Source organism: Caloenas nicobarica, chromosome 1, assembly GCF_036013445.1.
Source record: "Caloenas nicobarica isolate bCalNic1 chromosome 1, bCalNic1.hap1, whole genome shotgun sequence".
Classification (NCBI taxonomy): domain Eukaryota; kingdom Metazoa; phylum Chordata; class Aves; order Columbiformes; family Columbidae; genus Caloenas; species Caloenas nicobarica.
In genome coordinates, this window is record NC_088245.1 from 191,713,655 (window position 1) to 191,739,090 (window position 25,436).

Consider the following 25,436-nt stretch of genomic DNA (forward strand, 5'->3'; position numbering starts at 1 on the left):
TAAAACATTGACTGCCTCAGCCTTTTCCATCTCCACCACCATCATTCTTGCTGCAGAGTGGTCTACACAGTCACTGAGACTTCTTTCAGGATGGGCTTTCAAGTCTGAAGAATCAAACTATAACAATAGATTATGCAGAGGTATTTGTAACCCTGAAACCAGATACAGGACAAACTGTAACACTACTCTCATTTAAGAGTCCTATAACATTTAGGATGAAAAATCTAAACTTGAATTACATTATGACTAGCTTCTAGAGAGAGAACTGACAATTTCCTAGCTCCAGAATGGATTTAGAATTGTACTTGGTACACATATGCTTTGTTTATCCTCAATCCGCTCAGCAGAAAATGAAATACATTTCAGACCCTGAAATTCCATGTTGAGAGCTTAATTTAGTTTCTGGTATTCTGCTTTTCTTGTCGTCCTTCTTTTGCCCTGGCATCTTTGTGTGACAGTAAACCCTCTGCTGCAGGTTAGACTTCTTACTTCAGAGCAGAGCCTCAGCATCTAGTGGAAATCTAATGCTTGAACGATTCTCCATACTGGAGTCAGTAACTGTCCATGATAAGTCTAAACAAGTCTGCTCAGAAGTACTTTAAGGTGACTCATTGAACGAACTGGTACTGAGTTTTAATGACCTTTATAGTCATTAAAGTTATGTCTTGCTGGATGGACTGGTGATTCAGCTGCATTAGCCTGCGCTGATACCTGGGGCTGTTCTCTGGCCACAAGACCAGATGGCACAAACCAGCCTACACGCATACGATAAAACATTATCTAAACGCTGGTGGCAACATCCAACTCTCTCTCAGTTCCTCAGCTCTTGCCAGCTCCTGGAGTGTGCCTGAGAATTGTCACGGGAGCTGCAGGTTGGGAAGTGGAGCAGCTTTGCCAGAGAGTAACAGGAGGGAACAGCCAGGCTGGCCAGAGACTGACAAGATCCTAAACAGGACAACTGAGGTTACAGTAAGAATGATGACACTTGATGGCTGCCTGTCTCCTTACCAACGTGCAGATTAAACATTATGATTAAAAATTATTTTGCCAACCCTTTATAGTTTGCATCACAAATTACCCCAGGAAAGGTTTATTAGGACAAGCAGATAATTCACCGCAAAGTGAGCAAGGGGATGCACAGTAACGTGCTCTGCAGCTAAAACACGTTTCCATTACAGCCACCCTGAAACTGCAGAAACAGTAACTCCAAAGACACAGAGCAAAACCCCACAGAAAGTCACTGCAATGCCCTCAGGCAGCTCTAAAACAAATAAGCAAAAACCCCACTACACAGCCAGCCCTTTGGAAGAGGAGCCACTAGATTGTATCATGCACAATATACATTGCTTATCTACAGAAAAAAATTCCTGGCAACAGTAATGTCTTCTAGTAACAAATGGTAAAGACTTCTTATTTTAAGAAATTTTACATTTAAATGCAACTTAAGTATATTATTAAAAAGCATGAACAGAAATTCGTTGAGTCTTCAAAATCATATCTGATTATAAAACTGCATTCCAACATTGTGTAGCAGCTAGACGTAAGTATATCCTGTGCAAGAAGAATTAAAATTGATCTCATCTTGGGGAGCACTGTGCAATTTCAACTTCCCAGAAAACCCAAATATAATAAAGAATGTCCTGAGCTCCTCAAGTTCCTAGTTTAAGATCCAGTCCCCAAAATTAATAAAAATCACATTCCAAATCAACCAATCCTAACTAGTAGCACTAAAGGAAATTAATATGATTCTATATAGTTGATGAAATTAGTTCTTTATGAAAACCTAAATGTATGAACTCAGTATCTGTCTCCTTATAGCTGGTTTACCAGAAGTGCCATAAGGATTTGATTTCAATATCAGGGCATCTTTCATCATGAGAAGTGGCACAAAACCATCTTCCAGCTAACTCTAGTTGTGTTCAAAGAGTTTTCATTAGGTAGTCTTTTGTAATTAAGACAAATTTTATTATCTACACCCATCTTCAGGCAAAACAGTCTCTGAACCTAAGCAGATTAAAAAAATACTGCTTTCAAAATTCTTATTGAAACTAAGTATTTTCAGAAACTACTAAACGTTGTTGTTGTTGTTTAAATTCAGGTACTGTGAGACAGTAAAGCAATGAAAATGAATAAAATATTGAGAATTTTTATTTCAGAGATTCCAAGATTACCAGGTGATTTAACTTGGATACCAAATGCTCCTATTAAATGTGTAAGGATAGGTAAAGTATAAATAGCTGAAAGGAAAGTAGTTACCTAACAATGCACCCAACTAGTCTACAAAAGTATCTGCAAGTAAACAAGCACTATAGAAGAACTGTATTTTGAGTGATTTATATGCAGTTCATAGACCCATCTGACTGTCAGGAGAAGATACTTCAATGTCATTAACTACATCAGCTTATGTGAAGATTGCACTTCAGAAGAGGAACAAAATATACATCAGGAAGAAGGTTAAATCAAAGCCATTATGATAATCTTCAAGTCTGATTCTTTTGTATCATTTTACTTGGCTGATAAGCTTTTGATTGCAGCAGATGCACTACTGTAAGACTTTAAAAGTCATATCTGCCTTTCATGTAATGAAATTGTATGTATTTCTCAACTCTACGAAAAATATTTTCATTGACAATCTTTCCAATCCATTAGCACAAAAATAAATCTTTGTGGGTCAAAGATGGGCATGCTTTTATGGTGAGTCTGCCCTTTAAGGTGTATCTTAAATCAGAAAAAGAGAATAAAATATGCTATGTCTCATGATGGCCAAAGAAAGATTTCCTTAAAAATAACGTCAACAAACCCTCATGGATTTACTGCACATGTAATGCAGGTAACGCTCCTGCCATTTGATATAGAGAGTGACTGGCTTGTTCTTAAATCTTTTAAAACATTTTTGTGTGTTTCCTATTTTGTTAAATTTTCTTAGCACTCTGATTTTCTATTTTAAAATTAAATACATTTCGTATTAACATATGTTGCTGGAGATACAACCAGTAGTGAATATTAATTCAATGCTCCTTTCAAATTACATAAACAGACAAAAGAAAGGGCCTGTTATGTTTCCCAGAAGGGAAGCATTCAGCAGAAGTTTTAAGATTTCATTCTATACTTTGATAATTATCCTCTAGATAGGACATAGCAGGGAGCTAAAGGGTCAAACTAGCAAACCACGTTACTAAACCGTATTCTTTTTCACATCTATTTCTACGGCAGCACACAGAGAAACTTGTGCTGAAATCAGGGAGCAAGTGCTGTAATTGCTTCACAAGATCCTTCATCACAGTGAAATCTATAAACTCTTAGACATCGTAAGATTCGAGGTATATTACTGTATGTACAACGGGTTTTGTTCACTTGAACACTGGAGTCTTTCCTTTGAAGCGGAGTCTTAACATCTAGAACAACTGATGATGGCGATCTAAATCTAGGAGACAACTAAACACTTTTTAAAACAAAGAAACAATCAGAAAAAAATCCAAGCCACAATAGCAGGAGCCTTCCCTGTCTTAGCCTCACCTTCCTCCCTATCTTCCTCCTCATCTTCACATTCCAGTCACTCTCCAACGGACACAGAGAGCTCCCTTTATGTCCCAAATACAATTTAAAGGTGAGGCAGCACCTTCATCACTTGCCTACAAGAACATTAGGAAATCAATCTCCACAGTCCATAAAACGCCAGTGAACCCAAGAGGAAAACAAGTTTGACAAGACACTTGTATTACATCACACTTCAAAATGCAGAATTCAGAGCCTTCCTCTGAATCATCGACCCATCTTTTCTGAAGAAAATGACACTTTAAAACATTCAAGAACTAAAATGCTGAAGAGTATATGAAGTAATACATGTAGAAATATGTAAGTGAACACAAAAATACGGAAGGCCAAGAGGAAAGCAAGACATTATCATTAATTTGACCTTTTTTATTAATAAAGTAATGGTCACTCACCCAGATCAATGTGTGGGCACACAATCAATCAGCAATATACCAATTTTATGGCACAGTGGCATATGTTAATATAAAGGTCAATAAAACACAGTAACTTAACAGAACTAATGCCAGTTTACAATATGAACGGCAAATTAAAAACCACAACACTCCCCTCCCCCTGCATTTTCAATCATCCAAAGGTCTCGCTAAAAGCATTGAGGGGAAAACAAACCAATTCTTTCAAGTCAGGAAAGGAAGAGAGCTTTGGGACAAGCCAGTCTTGCCTTCCCTTCCGCTGCCAGTGGATGATACTTGTACAATGCAGCACCAACACAAGCTGTTCTACCAAACTCCAAGGTGCAGGGTGGCACCAGGGGCACCAGAAGTGAACCGCAATTATCCTATGCAGATTTCAAGCATATGTTATTATCATGCAGCACAATTTATTCAGAGAGAAGAGAGGATATTCAGATCTTGACTAAATTAAAATACTGAACACAGATCATTCTAACTCATTTGAATCAAGACACGTACTGTACCCATGATTTTGAGCATCCTTATTAAAAGTAATTAGATTTTGGCAAGTCTTTCCCCATTAACGCAGCCAGTCAAAAGAAAAAAATATCATACATACTGGCTGTTTTATCCCCATATCTCATGAAAAATTAAGTACTTTATTCATATCACTGTTGAATAACTTTTAAATATTTTTCTTATATATAAAAGCCTTCTCTCTTTTATTATTCTCAGTATTTTAATTTACATACAAATACGGTGTCAAATCAACTTACTTATTTTAGAAAGTGACTTTGCTAGACTGTACGCTGGTCTGAACTCCAGAAATGCTTTGAGAGAGTGCCTCAAGACTTCTAACTGCGACAATATTTTCACTGAAAGAAAAAGCAGTGAATTTGTTACAGGCTACGAGCTATTCTGTTGTGAAATCACAGACCAGCAATCCGCATTCTTACTTTGAGTAGCTGTATCAAGTACCATTAACCACTGACCTTCCTTACATGAACTCACATTAACACTACAATGTTTTTACAAAAGTAGAGGCAACAGCTTATTTTGGCTGTGAAGACAACCCCTGAATCACAGGCCATGAACTGGAAGGGAGCCTGGTCCTGGCAGATGAAGAAAATCCAAAGTATTTTTCTCATCTTCTGTCCTTCAAAACTGACACATCAGTCAACAAGCATTATTCAACACAGTACAGGCTACCTGCATATGAAAATGAAGCAGGATAAGAAAAAAGCCCACAAGATACTAATAAGAGTCCTAGAAATGGATTTTCAATGGTACTTACTTAAACATCCCCAGCTCATAATATGAAATGCTTCCAAGCAGAACTTAACTATTTTTTTTTTTTTTTAGTATTTCAACCTTTGTAATGTCTGTATTGTTTATTTTGCTTTCTTCAGAAAATTAACAATCCCAGCCGAAATTTCACATCTTTGCCATGTATAGAGAGAAAACGCAAACAACATCAACAAGACTTCTTCCAAAAAGAAATAAGAGTAAAAACTCACCCTATACTTCCCTAGATTAAAATTAATAAATACAGACTAATTTCCCTCAGGCTGTTGTGCTTTTGAACATGAGTCTGCATAGATGTTTAATGATGTTTAGCTAATTGATTTTAATTTTATGCCCCCTCAGTTAGTTCAATTTACCTTTCCTAGTTACCTCTGAAATGACATGGCCTCCTAAGGCCCCTTTGTTGCCCACTTTGTCTTTTCTGTCTTTTCACAATTATTTCTTTTCTCATTAACAAATCACGGGTTTATCTTCAGGTTAAGACAAGACACCATTCACTTCTGTATGGTCCTGCCAGGAAAAGGTTCAGTCATGGCTATGATAGCACGCTGAGCTGAGGGCACGTCAGCAGTCTGTAAAAACTCAACTGATGAAGGTGATAAACCTCTCTATTGGCAATAAATGGCCCTGTAATGTTGATTATGGTCACTTGTGCCTGTGTCATAGTTTAAAAAAAAAAAAAAAAAAGAAATAAAAAGGCATAACCATGAAAAAGTAAAAACAAATACTTAGATGTTGGCAGTTGCTATTAACCAAGCCATGAAGTACGCAACAGCTCTAACCATTCTGAAATTAAAGAACAATAAATGAAGTGTTTTGTTGAGCGAAGAAAAAGGTGTCTCTGTGCAGTGTACACCTTATGCCATGGTTTCTCCTCACAGTCATAGTTTCTGTCCTCCTCTTTCCATGTGGGAATGAACACAATCTCCCAGTGACACCACTGTTTGGATAGTTCTGTCTAGGCACACGTACATGACTAACTGCATGATGACAGGATAGATGGACATGTCACTCTGCTCAGGTTTCAGCTTCCATTTTTGAAGAGTGAGCTTCTAGTTACTACGGTTAAGAAGAAATTGTAGAACAAGCCTATTGGATGCAAGGTGCTCCCCTGTGTCTGCACCAAGTCTGAAACAAGAGTCCCAATGTATGGACCAACCTATATCCTTGCAGCCTCAATGTGTCACTGTTCACTATTTTATTAGGTAAGCTCTTTAAGATAGAACAAAAGGAAAGAAAATAAGATGCACATGACTTCAGACTAAATTGCAAGTATGTCCTAAAACTAAGACAGGTTCATGGTGATATAAAAGACTAAGCAGAGATACGGGAATTAGAAGAAGGCAGAAGAGTCAAAATGGTGTAGATTTAAAATATTTATTTTAATAGATGACTGGGCTGAAACGAGGAAATATGAATTACCGCATTCCCCAGAGGGCTTCAGCAGTGATCCAAAAGACTGCAGAGAATGTATATAAATATATATTTTTAAAATATATGTATTTAATATCCATCTATCTATCTATCTATCTCTCTATCTCAAGTGTTCAAGGTCAGGTTGGACAGGGCATTGAGAAATCTGTTCTAGTGCAAGATGTCCCTGCACACAGCAGTGAGCCTGGACCACATCATTCCATGGTTCTGTGATACAGCTCTGTTTCCATTCTAACCTACATTTACAGCACAAAAGACAATGGTGTAGAGGACTTCAAGTTTACTTTGTTAACCTGTTTTCAAAAGCAAATCAAGTAAAGCTTCTCCCATGCATACCACTGACCTGCCAAATGAAAGCCTACACCTGTCTTTCCATGTGCTCCATCAATTCCTTATAGCAAGCAATTTGCATTACCTTTGAGTTAAATGCCCTTGAGTGTACAGTATCACAGCCACAGTGGATTTCATAAGCACAATGGCAGCGTTCCAGACACACAAACTACATTAAATTGCTCATATCTGACGCAGCACAAACGTGGAGTATCGCTGCTAGTGTGGTAATCTGGGAGGGTGGAAAGAGAACAGAGAGAAAGAAGAACTGTGTTTAAAGAAAAAAAGAGAAAGATCACAGAATGAAGGAGAAATCTGGGTGGGCACAACAGAATATGGGTGTTGTAGACTAAACACAAGACTATTTAATATGTTTTTTTCTGATAAAAATGTTGATGTATAGGCAAAAAAAAGCAAAAAGTTACAGAAGAAAAACAAACCACAAACCCAGAAGTAATTCAGGAGCAGAGAAGGTAGCTGGAAGACAAAAAGCAGTAACTGAGATGGTCTATCCTGCCCAAAATAATGTGCCTTGACAGTCACCAACACATCACGTCACCTCAGGAAGAGCCTGTTCAGGCACTGGGAAGCACAGGAGACTTGGGCACGTCTGAGTTATCTAACTTAAGATCTTATAAGGCTTTTTGCACTTTTTTTTAAGCTGGGGAATTAGAGTAGGACAGAGGAAAAAAGCTTTATTTCCTAAGGTATTGAAATATTTCAAATACTTTAATAGAGGTACAATGGAGGCCCTCAATCCCACATGAACAGTGCCGCCCTCTGTCATCTTTTAACATAGAATTCCCATTCCTTCAGCACTGTTTCAGCTCATAAGAAAGAAGTTTAGCAGTCATTAAGGAATATAATATTCATATTTAAATAATCAGTAACACTTTTTATATACTTCAAAGATCTGAGTGATTGTACTATTTCTCCCTAGAAATTTTTAAATCCTCATTTTCATCTGGAAATGGAGATACCTACATTTAAAAACCAGTATATTTTCTGTTTCTAATAAAGGATTTCCTCTGATTGCCTCACAGAAACACATCTTCAGTTTCAGTAGAGATGAGCTGGTATTGATTTTCCCTCCCTAAAACCTTTTAGTCCTCCTAGTAACGATGACCTGACTGTTTTGACACATATCTGTTGTCCTCATGTTAATCTGCTGCCTATTTTAGGCATATTTCACATAATATAAAAGAAAAAAAACCCCACCAAAATAATGCAGACTTGCCATTAGCTTGGTTGAAATCCACTCTTAACACCTTGTTGCTGCTTCTTAACAACTAGAGAGTTAAACTGAACTATTAACTACGGACATTACAGGCTCCAGTGCAAGCCAGGAATTTGAAGCATGCATTTGACTATTTAGTGATGTTAATTTCTGGCTACACACACATACAAAAAAAAAAGCTGTGTTGAAGAAGTCTGTGTATTCGCAAAGCACTCCCCTCCAGAAAAGCAATGAGATACAGTATTAGAGCAGCAAGAGAGATACTTACACGCAACTATTGACTGCACTGCTTATAAGTGGGCTTAAGCAAAACGCAGTTTAAAGCTCTAAAGAAACAATTGGCTTTCTTTAAATGCTAAGTATTAAAAAAATCCCCACAAGAAGCAATGTGAAATCAAAAATATGAAGAAGGTATCTCTTTTTGGTTCCATCACTTTGACTCTAATGGCTGACATAATTTAACATAAATTATACTTGATTAAATCTATCTGTGAAAACTGTCTTAGGTTTTAAAACAGAATAGATTCTGACTGGATTCAGCTACTGAATCATTCAAATATTACCAAAAAGGTTTAAAAGATATTTCATCAACATACTGTTAGCATAGCATTTCCTACCTGAAAATATAGAAGGTCTTTTCTTAGCACGCCTTGGGTGTATAGGCTCTATATTCCTAATATTTCTTTGAAACTTTCCTTTAAGATCATTTTCTAGCAGGATGTCTGGTGGCAGGCTTCTCCGTCTTGTTGATTTATAACGAGTCTGATAGGAACTCAGTTTACTCCTAGTCCTAGAGCACAAGCTGCTGTCATCAGCCGCCATCACAGAGCCCCACCTGCCACAGCCGCCCCGGCGCAAAGCCGAGCCCAACGCCCAGGAGCGCCGGACTAGTGGCCACAGACCCAACAATCTCGGATCTCCTCATGCTCAGCCCGGCGCTGGCTGGGGAGGTTGAGCAGGTTGACATGCGTGTGTTGGGACAGGTGTAGGGTTACTCCACCACCCCTCCTCGCGCCCATGACACGGCGCAGGGAGGAGACGCGCCCAAGTCGTTCGCGTGGAACTTTGGAGGTAATTAGGCAGTTCAACAGACCCGAGCTCAGCAGCACAATCTCTACAAAGGGGAAAATACAATTTAATATGAGGCACTGTCGAGGGCTGGCATGGTTTATATTATACCAGTGGCATTTCTCAGATCAGTTCATTAATAGTTCATTAACTTGGCGAGCTAAACAAGTGTTGCTAAACCTTAAACAAAGAAGACAGAGAGAAAAAAAACCCCAAACCAAAACTCAACCCAAACAAGCAAAAGACAAAAAAAATCCTAACCGATCAAATGAAAAACAAACAAACCAAAACAAACACCAAATCCAAACCCAAACCAAACCCAAACAAAAAAGCACCAAACCAAACACAAAAATAAACCAACTCAATTCCCAGCCTAGGGACCAGCTGGGGAAAGGTACAACCTGAACAGTTATGTTCATGTTTTCAGTCCTGTCCTTCAACAATGTTACATTTTGAAGACTGATAAACAGTCCAAAACACAAAGGTTTTTCGGGCCACAACTGCCAGTTTGGGGTTTCTTTCCTCAAGAAGCAATAATGTCGGAATCAAAGATCTGCCAGTGTGACTGATTTTCTCTCTATGTAACTGCTGACTAATAAAAGTAAGCCATTGAAATATGTGTATGTTGAAGATGGTCTGTAAATTCTCCATTGAACTACTAAAAGCCAAGGTACTTTTCTTCTTTTGTTCCAATTACCCCAACAAAATCTTTAGAGCCTGCCACAGACATGATCTTCCTTTCTCAAATGTTCAGAAAGAAGAAAGGACAAATCCTAACATTTTCTATGAATCTGCTAATTTTCTTACTTCAATTTTATCATAAATCAGACAAAAGAGATTAGTAAATTAAAACTAACAAATCTTCTAACTACATACATTCTGCTGTTGAATAACAATAACTTTTAATGTGCTAAAGTGAATAAGCAGAGTGGTAATTCAAAGTGAAAGTAGCTAATGTTTCAGCCATGGCTACCTACGGCAAACTGATTTTAACACCTGAAGATATGACTTGATTTCTCCAAATCATTTAAAACACTTAGCCATGAATGAATGCTTTAATTACTTTCCTAAAGATAGGAGACATTGTACGATTGGGGTAGTGATCAAGAGGTTGGCTGCTCCAGATACTGGTTTTGTATGAAATTCAGTACAACCTTTATTATTGTTGACAAGAAAGAAACTGTTCACCTACCCGCTTTTGGAAGGGAAGAGGGGAAATTATGTATCTTAATATAAATCTATGTAGCTTTTAAAATATTTTATTGTGCTAGAAATGGAGAAGGATGAAATAGCCTGTGAGATTTCGTCCTCTTCCTCTAGAAATTAAATTGCATTTGACTGGAAGTTGAAATTATGAATGTAAGAGTCCAATCTTAAACACACTGGACCCAGAAATCATACCTCACACACAGAACAAACTGATTTTTAAACCAAAGTGATTTAAAGCAAGTGAACACCACCTGTAGATAGCAAACTGATTATTTCTGGTCTTGCTGAGTATTCAAAGGATTGTGAGCTCTGCTTATATGCAGAAATAAGCTTTTGAAAATCCCACTGGACTCCAAAACAGGTTAGGTGGTGGGAATTAGGTTATAACCAAAGGGAATTGTATGCCTAAATTGCTCAGGTACTTTTAAAAAATTCCTCTAGGCACTGGTCTTCATCATTAGAGGCTAAAATACTTCTTTCATGTCCTTCAAATCTGTAGAATCTGTGGATCGCATCCTCTTTTTTTTCCCAGGTAACAAAAAAAAAAAACAGGTCAGAGGAGCTTTCTTTGCTTCCCTTTCTCTTCCAAGTCTACTTGCTTTTTCAGCTTTGACTGAACCAACATAATCAGTCCATTCCTGATAGTCCAACTAAACCAAAGAAAATAAATCAAATGCTTCTCAAAACAATAGAAAATGCTTAAATCTCAGCAAATATAAATATATCTGAACCAGGTGTGAAGACTGAGAAACAACAAATACCAAATGCAAGAATTGACATTTGAGGAGCTTTAAAGTGAAATTTGACAGAAGCTTTAAATAAAATTTCAACATCTTCAGTAAGTGACCTAACCACCAGGTTACAGGATATTCTGGAAACAGCTCTTAACTTTTCCTGCTGAGGCTACTCCAACATGTAGAAATAATTAAATATTCATTAGAAGAGTGACTTGAAAGTGACTGTCCCATATTCTAGCTGAGCGATACAATTGCTGCACTGTACAACCTTACTTTCTCCAGCCCAATGAATATTCATGCCAAGGGGAACATTTCCAGCAGGGGAAATCGCCGCTGGGATAGTCAAAGGTGCGATAGTGATCACACTCTTTCAGATGGGGGAGACCGTCAAGGGCACAAGCACCTGGTCCAGCAGCAGCACACTGGAGAACAGGTCACCCTGGAGGGGCATTCAGGTGGGAATCCAGGAGAGGTGAACACCACAAACCTCTCATCACTTAACTGTCTTTTGTAGGATCCACTCTAGAACGCATACTTTGAAAATTCATTCAGACCTAAAAAACAAGACAGGCAAACACTTGTTCTGAAAACTGAAAATCCTAAGGAGGTAAAGTAAAGGAATATGCGGCAGGAGAACAGAAGTTGAAGGTCTTTGTGGTGTCCAAAACTTCTCGGAGTGAGATGCCCAAGTGCCATTTTATTAGGCTCTTCTAGTGACTTAGTTTATGTATCTCCTGTTGGTCATTTTCTCCTCTTTGAGACATATCTGTAAAAACTTGACAGTCTACTCCCAAGTGAGACCACTATGGAATAAGTTACAGCACAGTACAAAGAACAAAACCAGGAACAGGGGAGGAAGAGGGACTTGGAAGAGCTGATTATTAATCATAAGATCAAAGAAATAAAGCAGATGCACTGAGAATTCAAAAAATATTTTAAGATTCAGCACAGGAGTAAAGGAAAAGAGCACTCGGTAAAATTTGTGATTCTTCTTCACCGAGGCTGCCGTGACAACATCCCTCTCAGACCTCCTATTTTCCACTTAGAGACAGAAGCGTTGCATGTGTATAGATGGAAATAAAACCGGAGTGGAAAAAAAAAAAAATGCAAGCATGATGTGTAGAAATAAACTTGTTAAGGCAATTCATCACAAGGTTCCTCCATATACATCCAGGAATCCAGAAGAAAATCAAGAATCAAATTGTTGAAGTATTTTGCAAAAATAAGTAAATCTTTGAAAATTACAAGAGACTGGAGAATGAAATACTTCTTTTTTTTTTTTTTTTAAGAAGGATATATTAATAGCATAGTTCAAGGATTTACACTTCACTGAGCCTTTTATCTGAAAGTGTGATTAAAATGATAATTAAGAATTGAGTAAAACACCAAGATTACAACACAATATGAATAATCAATGTGGGCGCCAAAAAAAAAAAGTGTCATTAATCTATTATAGGTGTTTGAGCATAGAAGATAAAAGAAGACTACTTATTTATCCCATCAAAGGTTTACACAAGATCCTTCAGAACAGATTACTACAAGAAAGTAATCCTTGTGTTGCCTTCATACCTGACTCATGAAAGTGCTGAAATGCTGAAAAACAAAGCACAGGAATTATAATTTGGCTGCATTTTGAGGCTGGCAAAGGTTAATAAGGATTCAGGCTTCTCTGGTAGGTTCAGAGTAGTTCAGCATTTTCTTACAATTCTGAAAGCTCAGTATAATAATAATTGGATTTATCCATTACGGTTGAAGGCTAAATCAGAACGTCACGCCCCTTGCCTCCAGCAGACAACTCAACTGTAGCGTCTGCAGTTTCTATTGCTGTTTCTTTTTATTAAAGTTTGGTAAATAAAACCTAAAGGAAACTTATGTTTGGTAACTAATTTGTGTTTGGACAATACTCTGTACTGCAGAAATACGGATTTGAGGCTACAAAATTAGCACAGTGCAGGTCATGGAAAAGTAAGGTTTCTCACAGGAGGAATTATAATTCGCTTTTTGTTTAATAATATGGCAGAAAATCTTGTTATATTTCCTGTGCAGTAAGCCACTGGTTATTATGACTGAATTAGAGCTGTCGTTCTCGTTTTCAGCTGATGAAATATTTGTGCTTATCAACAGCAGAAACAAGAAAAGGTTTCCCAAAAGTGTTCTCAATGTGTCAGCCAGTGCAGGCTGGCTCAGAAAATCTGTATTATGGAACAAAAAAACCAACACCACAATGAGTTCCTCTCTGGTTTGGTAAAGTAACTTCGGTATCAGTGTACATTGATTCATGGACCTTCCCACCACGCTATACATACCAGAGCAGAATGGTATGTAAAGGGAGGATGAGGCCTTTTAGCCACCTATGTGGGAGCAACTGCAATGGCAGCAAAAGAAAGTTTGAGCTTTACTAACATTTTAAGCCAGCACAACTAAATCAATCAATCAATCAAGCCTCATCCTCCTTCTTGCCTGAGGCCCATGGAGCCTCTCTCCTTGTTGCATTAACACCCATTTTGTGAGGCTAACCACGGCACAAACCTGGGTTACCTTTTGTTTATTTATTTGTTTTTATCCATGCTGCCCCAACAGACAAAAAGACAGGAGTAAGCATCCAGGACAGGGATATGTGAATAATTTCTTTTGGTGCCTGTGTGAGGTTACCCCTAGTTAAAATATTTGTAAAACTAAGGTTACAAAGGCAAAGTTGAGGCTAGTTACTGCATTTTGGGTGGGTTTTACGCGTGTCCAAAGTGTTTAAAGAAATCAAGTTGATAACAACCAAGCTGAGGGCTCTTGGGTACCTGCTTGCTCAGAGGTGACTGTTTAACCATATATACACACTTAGAAAACTCTTGCTTCTTTTTTTCCCATAAGCACTTATTACCTGGCTCTCATCCCCTGTACACAGCAGAACAGTCACAGATCTGCAAACACACCTGTGCGATGAAGCCTCTAACCTTGTTTGTTTTGCATTTCAAATAGGAAAGATGAACAATGCAAGAAGATAAAATGGGGAATCAAAAAGTGAGGAAAACATACAGCTGTTCAGGCCCACCAAAAATGATTTGTTCAATTTTCTGGAATAACCTTGTTGTCTTAATATACAGGATGTGAACATCTGACATGTCCTCTGCTTGAATTAACCCATTTCTTCCAGTCTAATGCTATTACAAGCAAAGAACCTGGATTTAATACAGCCTAAGCATCCAAAAAGCCTCTCTTTAGTCAAGCATCATTTTTCAGAAGTGGGGATAAGAGGAAAAGGTCAACAAATAACCAGTGATGGTCATACTCTCAAAGACAGCAAAGAGATAATTTTAGGTTCACATTAATTTCTACCCTTGTAGCAAATGCTTGACTCATAGAATAGCGCAATTAGGACTTAGCTGCCAGGCTACACCTGACCTTAGAGCAAGCTAAATCAGACTATTAGATGCTAGTCATATCATGCAGTACGTTTACAGTTTTAATTTGCAGTAGATAACTTAATATTGAATTGCAGTCACAGAAAAGAGAAATAAGCTTTTAGCCCACACAACTCCTCACCTCCCTCAAAAACAAACACATAAATCATGAAGAGAATACAGCTTTTCCTGAGTTGCTTTGTGTGCTGTTATGCTGATTTTAATGGATTAATACTGACAAGAGACTAGACCAAGTGTTTCAAATGCATTGTCATTCAGCTGGCAGATGATAAGCACCTTTAATTTGTCATCATGTTCTTATTTGCTAACAACAAACAAAATAAATGGTTAAAGCCGTAATCTGGGTCTAAGATAATATTTGCCCTTTACTGTTTGATTCATAATGTGCACTTCCTATATTCAGAGGGGAAGCTGACTCATGTCACAGCATTTCACAAGCGGAACAATTAATATGCTAATGCACGTTTGTAACAATTTCACTTCACGCTGATGTTCCCATTACATGATAGCTGTCACAGCCTTATCTTCACAGGACTTGAAAGCTGATCCTCTCAACAGAGAGGCAGCGCAAACCCTGGAAATAGGCTTTTTTTGGGTGGGGAGGTGCAGAGGCCGAGCGCAGGAACCCGCCGGTGGCCTCGGAGCCGTCAGGATCCAGCAGATGAGCATCTTCCAGAGACCAAAGCCCAAGGGTGGAACTTGCCAGAACACGCACTCGCAGTTACAAAATCCAGCCTTCCGTTATTCCACTGCAATCTGTGACATCAGGCCTGTGCTCTGGGTACAGCGCTAAGAGAAAGACCTGGAGGCTACACAGGAATTTTATTTAGCAGGGTGTAGTACTAGTCCTGAAAAAAACATGGCAGATGCCCCCGTTTCTCACACTGAGTTCTGAGTAGAAAGTGAATACTGTGAGCAAGCTATGAATATGAAACTTACAGATTTCAGACACAATTTTCTATTTAAAACCACTTCTGAGTGTTCGGTATTTTACATAAATTAAATTGTTAGCACATATTTATGAGATAACAACAAAGCATTTCAGCTTCTGTAGAAAATAAAAAAGTGTTACTGATAGAGAGGAAAAAAATCCAAAACATTTGGAACTTGAAAGTACTTTATAGAGAGTATCATTTTAATGACATTTTCCATCAATTACAAAGAGTTTGTTCTACACTTGCTCTTAAGAGAGGCCACTGTCCAAAGTGATCACAGAGATTTAGGAAGTCCAGTCTTTTTCCTTTCCTTGCCACAAAAATGAAAAGATAACGAAAATTCTGCTTTTCACGGATGGGCAAATATATATGTGGCTTATTCTAACATATTGACTTTTAAAAATTCCAACATATTGAACTTGCATTGATTCAGTGCTGGATGAGATGCAACACAGATAGATCGGGCTGCCCTGTGGCAGAAATAGTCGCTTGCCCAGGACTGGATTGTTTGTGCTGCATTAACTTCTGTTAATGAAGAGGAACCAAGAAAGGCAGCCAAACTTATCTCACCCTTCAGTAAACTTGTCCTATGCAATGTAACAGGACAGACCTAAATTAGGTTTCACACGTCTTTCCAACATTGAAGAAAAAAATACACACACAAAAAAAACCCCACAGGAACAGTGTATCAGAAAACACTTCGAAATAAATACTGAAAAGAAGGGAGGGGAGAAATTCAGCTATGCATCCTCTTGAGTCCTTGCGAAGATTTCATTTCTCATCTTCTCCCACCCTTCACATCTTCCTACAGCATCAGACTCCACTTAATGCGCAGTCACTTAATCTCCATGTCATCCTCCCTGAATATCTATGCCTTAGGTCTTAACAGGCTGTGTGTTACAACCTGATGCAAGGATGTGATCTGAAACCCCTGGGCTAGCACCTGTTCTGAGTCTAGATACTACTTCTACAGCCAAATAATGAAGCAAATTTTGTATCATCTATTACTAATTAAGGGTGAGATTTTACTTAATGGTCTTCCTTTCTCAAATGGGGCAGAACCATTCCAGAACAGCAGAAAACACCACTGCCCAGGCTCCTACTGGTCTGAGCTTCATCTGTACCCTCAGGTTGGGGCAAACTGTTCCCTAGATTCTCAGCACTGACACCTGCTCATTTTCAGAAGTGTGGCAGTTCAAACAGCCGGGTATAGATTATATCTTAGTTCTTCATTTAAGACAAATATGTGAAGTACTTATATTTTGCCTGAGTCCCCAAACAGATGGATCTCATGCGTGTACTCAGGCCACACTAAAATTCAGATGCACAAATGATACCATCTTCAGAAATGAGTGTACTCATAACTACTATTAAAGGAACTGGAGCATAGAAATTTGTATCATTCAGTATCAGTTCAGAGAATCCTTGATTATATGCTCAGCCTGCAGCTTTCCAGCTTCTCCATGTTCTCCCCCAAAGCCCACTTCATTTCCATGCACAGCATGTTGCACTGAGTAGGAAAGACACGTTTAGCTGTGATAGTTCCAGAGTTTAAGTAGGAATACAATAAATGTAGATGGATCCCTAAGAGTGACAGAAACATAACCCAGTTTTATTCAACTGATTCTCTAAATTAGTGCTATCAGTTTCATCTAGTGATGATAAAGGTGTCTATTAAAGCAACAGTTCTGGCCAAAGGAGCACACAAACTGCAAGGTGTGAGCCTACTCTTCGGTTTTCCCCAGAGACAAACAGCCTTCACAAAAGCATCTCAAATTTTTGTCTAAGATGACAAATGCATTCCATCTCCATCAGTCAGCAAACCATCCTCCTTCCTAGCTGTCACACAGCGGAGTCAGAACCACGCGCATATTCTTGATGTTTGGCACACAGAAATGGCTTTGAAGTTTTTTCTCTGGCATGCTTTCTGCACATCCCACTTCATGGGAAGTGTGACATACAGACTGATATACACTTTCACTTATTTTTATTCTCTCTCTAGTATTAGGGATATACTCAATTTGCTCTCTGTGTCCTTGGCTGTATTTCATCTTCCTGAGAACTACTTATAAAACTGTGCAAAGTGCGAGACCGGTCAATAGAAAAATGAAGGTGTTCTACCCGAGCTCCAGAAACACCAGAACACATCCTTACCAGCTACTTTGAACATCTGATTGAAGCACAACCCCCAGGACAAGAGTTTCAGCTTCTGCTACAGAAGTCAACCGTATACAAGAACCAACGTGACATTGCTACAGCATCGTAAAGCACAGATGTGTAAAATATCTTTAAAACCTCCAGATACAGACATTAATACCCCATATCCGATTTGTACATGTTTAATCGTGCAACATCAAACTTCTGTACTTTTATTATAAATACTTATTTTGCATTCAACAGTATTAATAAGACACACTTATTGCATCTAACGCTGCAATACAGTGGGATACTTCTTTCATAAAATACACATTTTTCTGTGTACAGACTTAGAACGGAGTTCTGTCACCTCTCTTACCAACTGCACCTGAATTAGTAGTGATTGTGCTCCCAAATTTGAACCCCATATTGCAAACAGAGTTTCTCTCTCTCTCTGCATCCCTCTCTTCTCCGCCTCTCCCATCTGCAGTAAGCAAAGCATTGCCTGGGTAAAATGAGAGCGGCTGAGGGAATGTTTCTCTACACAAGCTCATAAATGTGAATTTAGAAGCACTCAAGAGCTCCTCTTACATTGTCACGGAAAGAAAGACAGAAAGCAAAGGAACAGCTACTTGAGTTTTAAAGGGTTTTTTTTTCCTATACTCAGAGATAAAAGATGACAGCCAATACACGTGTAAAAAAATAGGGGAAAGGAAAGGATGTGAGGAAACTCCGTGTCTCCAAACTGCAGGAAGCGGCAGCCAACGGCACGTAACCCATACACGGCGCTGGCTCCAGCAGCAGCGAGTGCGGCTGGCGAGCACGGGCAGGGCTGACCCCTATGGCAGGCTGTAAGGCGAGTGAAAAATGACAACGGCTTAAAGACTGAAAAAAGGGAAAAAACCCCACAAAACCTGAAAGGAAGAATAAGACTCCCTCCACAGTCTTGCCTGAAGTCAGAGGTATTTTGGGCTTCTCATTCCTCCACTTGGTTTCCTGAAGATGCGTGAGAACCCAACTAGTTAAAAAGCACTACCTTTTTAAATAATGACATTAAAAGCTCCCAATTGTAGTGATTATTTTCCTCTGACCTTTTAAAGCATCAGCTGCATGACAAGATGACATCCAAATCATGCCTGAAACCTTGTTCCTGGACGGGACTGGAAAACCATCATGCTGTATTACACTGCTATAAACCTGACACAATTTATATAGACAGCATACCACTGTCAGATTTAAGGGAGTGTGCCTGTGCAATTTGTATATATTTTTTTTTAATGTGGCTAATAAAACCATACAGATGTATACTGATTATTCCATTTCCCCATGGCTATTCAGATTAGGACTCTAAGTGGTCACAGATATTAATACAAGCAGAACAAGAACGAATTAGAAAAAACATTTAAAAATTTGGATGAGATTCTTTGTGACTATGTACTGGCCTGAGTTAACTACAATTTAGACTAACTTGACAATAGTTAATTTGCAAGAATGACAGTAGATAGATTCAAAACAGTATTAGCAGAAGAGAGGAGTTGCATCCCCTTTGCAAGCGCTGTAATCAGGCAAAATGACCAAAGAGATCATGTGTTCAACAGATGCTCCCTTTAGGGATTGTGTTGCTGAAAGTGTCCCTGCACACAGCTGCAGCGGCTCAAGGCTCACCAGATAAACACCAAATATATATACACACTACTGCATGCAATGAAAATAAGAAATAAAGATCACTCTTGCAACAATAGAACAGAAAAGGAGAGTTACTTTCCTGAATGTCAGCTGTGCAACTGGTAAATTTTAAACTAAGGCAACATGATCTTATTCTGGCTAGTAACAGGTATGAAAACAACTGAGAAAAATGAAGTGTTAGTGTCAAATGAAACCGTGCAATAACCTAGTTTAAGTCAGATACTCACTGTAGAAAGTACATATTTTAAGACACCTGTTTGCCCACTGATCATGAACATCAATTGACGTGTTTATCAGCTCTCTCAAGAAAAGGAAACATGTTTCCACTCCTTACTGCCTTCTACTGTTATCTCTATACAGGGCGTCAGAACTGGGGAATTCATTTCACACAAAGTCAATTAAGAGCTTAGTTAGAGAGAAAAAACCTTGCCATGGGAGATAAATCCTGCAACACTCCCAAAACACAGCGAGACTCCCACTGAACTCCTTCAGTGATTCATTCCACAGCCCAGGGAGATGCACAAACATCAGCCTCCTGCTTCTGGCGAGCTCAGCTCTGGACTCTATAACCCCCAAATTAAGATGAGTGGAGCACTATTGAGGAGCACTAAGCCTTTCAGACAGACTGTAGGCCATTTGGGTCTTTTAGGACTCAGGATGATAATCCTGAAATTAATCTAGGTTCAAAGATACTCAAGCAAAGACTGTGCAGCCCTGTTGCAGTATCCTCACAAAGCTCAAATAAACTATACTTTCCTGACATTTCAGATTAGTTTCAAGAGGAATTTGAAGAACTAATGCCTGTGATAGCATAGAATAACATGATCTGGCTTATCTCTGGGAAGTCGTTACCAGTCTCTAGGACAGCAAAAGATGAAAAATACATTCCTGAACGCTTCCGTAATTATGCAAACATCCACGAAAAAGTGGTTATACTATAGAAACGAATTATTTTCAGGAAGACATATATCAGTAAGATAAGTCCTTCAACAATTTGTGTTAGGAATCATTACCCTTGTGTTTTTTGTAGTTAAGCAGTACTGTCATGTTAGCACTATAAATTAAGCTGATAAAGCAACTCTGCATCTGAGAACAACTTTCAGCTATGGACATGAAAAAGTACTATAACAAGGATCAGACCTACTCATGGCACTTGACACCACTGGTCATATCACTTCTGTCTTTCTTCAGTGGATACGACTGTTTGGGGTTAACCTTCCAAGTCTTGACTCCAAACAGCAGAGTATTAGGAAACAGCTCTTTCAGCATAGTGTGCAAATGTAATAAATATTTTTGGGGAGGGTGGAAACTAACAGGGAGTCCCAAGGGGACCTAAATAACCCAAGATCCTCTTGGTTCCTACACAGATTGGAAGCGCATGGAGAAATGGGTGAAGTTCAGAGCACATTTCAGCAGAAATGAGATTCCCAGATACGTTTCTCAAGTATAACAAGCAGGACGCATCTGCTTGCATGGCAGAGAATGCAGCACAGGAACTCTCATCCACGACAGAGAGAGAGGTACCTCTGCAGGGCAGAATTCATCTCCCCTAACTGAGTAGAGGAGAAATTGTCTTTTCCCCTGAAGTGCAGATGTTTCTTGAGACTTAGAGATGTTTAACCTTTGTATGCTCACGCAGGTTAGATGAGGGGAATGCCACACCAAGATCTTCTGCTCTACGGTCATAATGAGTGAAGCACAATAAACTAAGAAGGATTTTCTTCCACCAGCAGAGCTGCTCTGCTGGGAAGAGCTGACATGTGAGTGCAGGGTTCCCGGGGCTGATGAATTTTTCCTGCCTCAAGCAGAGGGCAGGAGCAGGTCTTCATCCCTCATTGTTTGTTGATACAATACCCAAGCTCTGTGTATCATTATTTTAATTGGGAAGCGCAAACTAAGGGGCTGAACATTCTCTGATGGTCAGAGTGCTAAATAAAGAGGTACACAGAGTCAAAGTAAACAATTCAAAGGGGTTTTATCTTCCAGTCTCTAAGAAAATGCTGAAGAAACTGGAAAAAATATAATAAGATTCTTAAAGCAATTTTGGATGTTTCTACTTAGGTATCAAATTTATTCAGAATTGGGGTCTGAAAGCTTTCTGTCTTGTCATGTAACTGAATAATGGCACCACTAGATTGGAAATATCTTCCTGTCAAATCCTCTCAAGGAAGGTCTCCAGCAGCAGATCTCTGCTGCTCCTCTTGTTGAAATCGTACCAAAATTGGCAATCTTGATTTGCTGCTGTACATCAACCCCCACATTAGCCAACGTGGGTATGTGTGTATCTATGTGAAAGAATGTATAAAAAATCTACTGAAAAATAAATCCAAATCTTTCTGCAACCTGAACTAAAATTTTTCAGTTCGCTTTCTGGAACACAGAAAGCAGGTCAGCACATATCCCAAAATAGCACATCAGCACTGAGAGAAAAAGCAGCATATCTGTGTCTTTGGACTTTTTAGCTCATTTCTCTATAGGGGAGAATGAAGAATGAAAGTCTTTCCCTTATTCTACTATATGGAGGAACATGTACAAGAAAAAATTGCTTATACTTAAAAGACCCCCCAGATCAGCCACCTACTTGGGGAAAATGTTATCTGTTTTAATCAAAGAAAAACAGCATTGAGTGGAACCATTTAAGCTTTATCTAAACATAAGCAAGAGAAAAGCCAGGAAGTTTAAAACATGTTTAAGATGATGTACTGGATACGTATCACATCCTGTTCCTTGTACATCTTGTTCCTTCTATCAAAAACCTATTTGGTAAAATATTTACTTTGGAAATAACAGCATACTTTCTGTGATTTTGTTGTTCATTTTGTGACTTTTTTTAAAGTATTTGCTGCTTCAATAAGAATGGCTGCCTATTTTGTGATATCTTTCATGCTATGCACACTCCTAAAAGAAATATTTTCTTTAATACCAGATGCAGGTCTCCCACTTTCTATTTTTCTTTTTTTTTTTTTCGCTTTTTAAGGAAGTAAATAGAGATACAAGCAAAAACCAAATCATTAAAACTCTCACACATTTTATAGCTAGAAAGATTCTGAAAAACTCTTCTGGGATTAATACTGACAAACTCCTTTCATGATTTATTACAGTACCTTAACATGAAAAGAAAACCAAAAAACACTCTTAGGCAATATTAAATGATCCTTATCAGCCCTAAAATGTTATTACCTTATTTAAGCCAATATCAGTACTGTTGGCTACAACACGATGAATGATGCTGATCTGTTTCTCAGAACAGATCCCGAACTAGAACACTGTTATTTTTAATTAGAAAAAAAATTATATCGCCTCCCCCAAATTCCAAGTGTCAGTCTTCATTTATGTCTCTGCACTAGATTAAAATGAATGTTTGAGAGGTACTGAGCACTCGTAGTATGACCTTTTAAGTTCAGCAATTTTTATGTAACCAGTAGAAATCCCTAAAATAACAAAACAAATGTATTTTTAGTTCTTCCTTTTCTGCCTTTTTTTTTTCTTGTTATATTTTTTAACCTACTGGTCTATTCATGCTCCATCTCAATTCTTGGACACCCAGCTCTCATTTATTCCCATGTATCAGTCCAATCTATTTAAATATCTCATCCACCAGCTCATGAAGTACTATAATCCATGTATATATGTACATAGTTTAGGCAATTATAGAATTGGATGCTTCCACACAGCCAGGCTTAAGTCTCTCCAAAAAGTGAGACTGAAATGGAGAACAACTTCCTGAACCTATTGCTGCTGCGATCTGCATTTTTCTTTAACACTAAATAAACCAATGCTTGTTATCAGAACTTAAGTAAACATCAGCACTAGAACAGGCTGCCCAGGGAAGTGGTGGAGTCATCATCCCTGGAGGTGTTTAAAAGACACGTAGATGAGGTTTCCAGGGACATGGTTTAGTGCTAGAGTTAGGGTATGGTTGGACACAATGATCTTAAGGGTCCCTTCCAACAAAAATGATTCTATGACTCTACGATACGACCTTCATAGGTAATACAGGCTTCACAATTAATCGAGGGAAGAAATGAGGGAGTTTCTCAAACTTTGAAAAATGAAGCCAAAGCACTAAAAATATAATGGTTGAGTTTTTATGTCCTGTGAGGCCTCTACCTTGCAATATTTTAAAACTAACTTGGCAAAAAAAGTGCATAACTAAACACAATTAATTGCATTCCTAGATTACGGCCAGATAGCTTGTCACATGCTTTGGTGGGTCTGAATAGACAATTCTCATTTGTTATTTCCAAAAGCCAAATGCACAGAACTGATTGAGTTAAATTTAGAGCGGGACAAATACACTACTAAAATGTCATCAGACCAAATAAATCAAAGAGCGTAAATTTATAGTGCAGTTTTAAAATAAATAAGAGAAAACAAGGCAGTTATGTTTATGAGCAGCAACAGATACGATCTCCCCCAGCATTCTCTTGCTGATGCCAGCAATGTCATCCTCCAAAACCTGAGAGAACCTATGGAAAGATAAAAGGTCCCACATTCATAAGACTGTAGTACTGCTATTTTTTCAGATATGCCACCAGTGTAATTAAAAACCAACACTGTTCTGGTTAAATGGCACTAAATAATTCCCTCTATGCCCTGGGATTTTTTCTAAACTGTAAAAGATAAGAGATTTCACAAGAGCACATCATGTCAGTTGGTCTCATCTCCCTTTTAGAAAATAAAAGCCCATGAATCTGCTTGCATATTCATGTAATTCAAACTCTGAGTTCAAGGACATTTACAAGGCACCTTCTAATATGCCAAATTTGTATTCAGTGGAGTGGGAAGCCTGCCATGAGGTACTGTTTTCACTCAGAAGCCATTAGCTTAACTGCTGAGAGGTTGTGTTATATCTTCTTAAACTGCTTTGTGAAGGAGAAGCATTAGTATACTGAGTTGTTTCGAGACACAGTAAAACAGATAAACTAGTTCAGAAGTGGTCACAGAATCACAGTATTTTCTGAGTTGGCTTAACTGGGACGTAGGAGGTCCTAGAACTATAGTCGCAAGGTAGTCTAGGAAACAGCTCTCTCGTTTCCCAGCTTAGAGCCTGTAATTACATATAGTTGTACTTTTCCAGACCAGAGTTATCACACATTCCCTCCTGGCTCGTGTGGTGCAACGATATGTGCTCAATCTTGTGTCCAGAGCACTCGTGACCATGCTCTAGACTCCCTTGGCTGCATTATTTTATATGGGTTAGACGTCTCCCTCACACCCTTCAGCGACTGACACGGGAATTTCAGTGTGTTCCAATGGTACACCAGGTTGAAATCGCACACGCTGCTGTGGAGATGTGTCCTAGAGCCCTGGCACAAGCCTGAACTGATAGAGTCAGCCGTACAGAGCCCTTTTCATGTCAGCATGCACAGAACGGCTCATCTCTAGGCAATGAAAATCACCATCATAGTGATGGTCATGTAGGTCATATAGGTCTAGAATATATATCACATATGTGCAGATCTCTGTGCCCTACAGCATAAATACATCCTTCTACTTGTTTTGATCTCCACTGTCTTGGATTAAAAAAAAGTCTACATTGAATTAAAATAGGCACTGAATTACAAATGGTATTATAATATAATTGTCTCAGTGTACTGAAAGCCATCATCCAAAGATCTAGAAAAGCTGAAATGGAAAAATCTGCATTTAAGCAATCAAATAACATAAAAATAACTACTCAGATTGAAAAGTCTGTGGCCCTGTCAAGAGCTTTTATAGTACTGCTCTTTAAAAGCAAAAGAAAATATTTCACTCTTCAGTGGAATAGAATTGGGAGCACTGGGGAAGCCAGTACTCCAGGAAAAATACTGCTAACAATAAAATTTGCTGTGACTTACAGCCGATTACAGGGCAAAACTAATTGACTCAAAGAAATCTTGTTCTTATATGGCAGAAAGACTAACTACAGCTTAATAAAGATAGGTTAAAACACATCCAACCTTTTTTAGTAGGAAAAAAAGGTTTTGTTTTGTTCAAGAGAAGGACACTGATAAATT

The 25,436-nt window shown here is 38.5% G+C and overlaps 1 protein-coding gene across 3 annotated transcripts in view; it reads right to left on the reverse strand.

The window, feature by feature from the left end:
• FRY (FRY microtubule binding protein) overlaps positions 1-25,436 on the reverse strand; it is a 241,792-nt gene that overhangs the window by 185,312 nt on the left and 31,044 nt on the right. The window contains exon 1 of one of the 3 annotated variants that reach the window (XM_065627033.1): positions 4,721-4,810. The exons of the other annotated variants lie outside the window; for them this stretch is intronic. The gene's annotated coding sequence lies outside the window, so the exon portion shown is untranslated. Of the gene's footprint in view, positions 1-4,720; positions 4,811-25,436 lie in introns of those variants that run through there. 3 annotated transcript variants of the gene reach the window in all.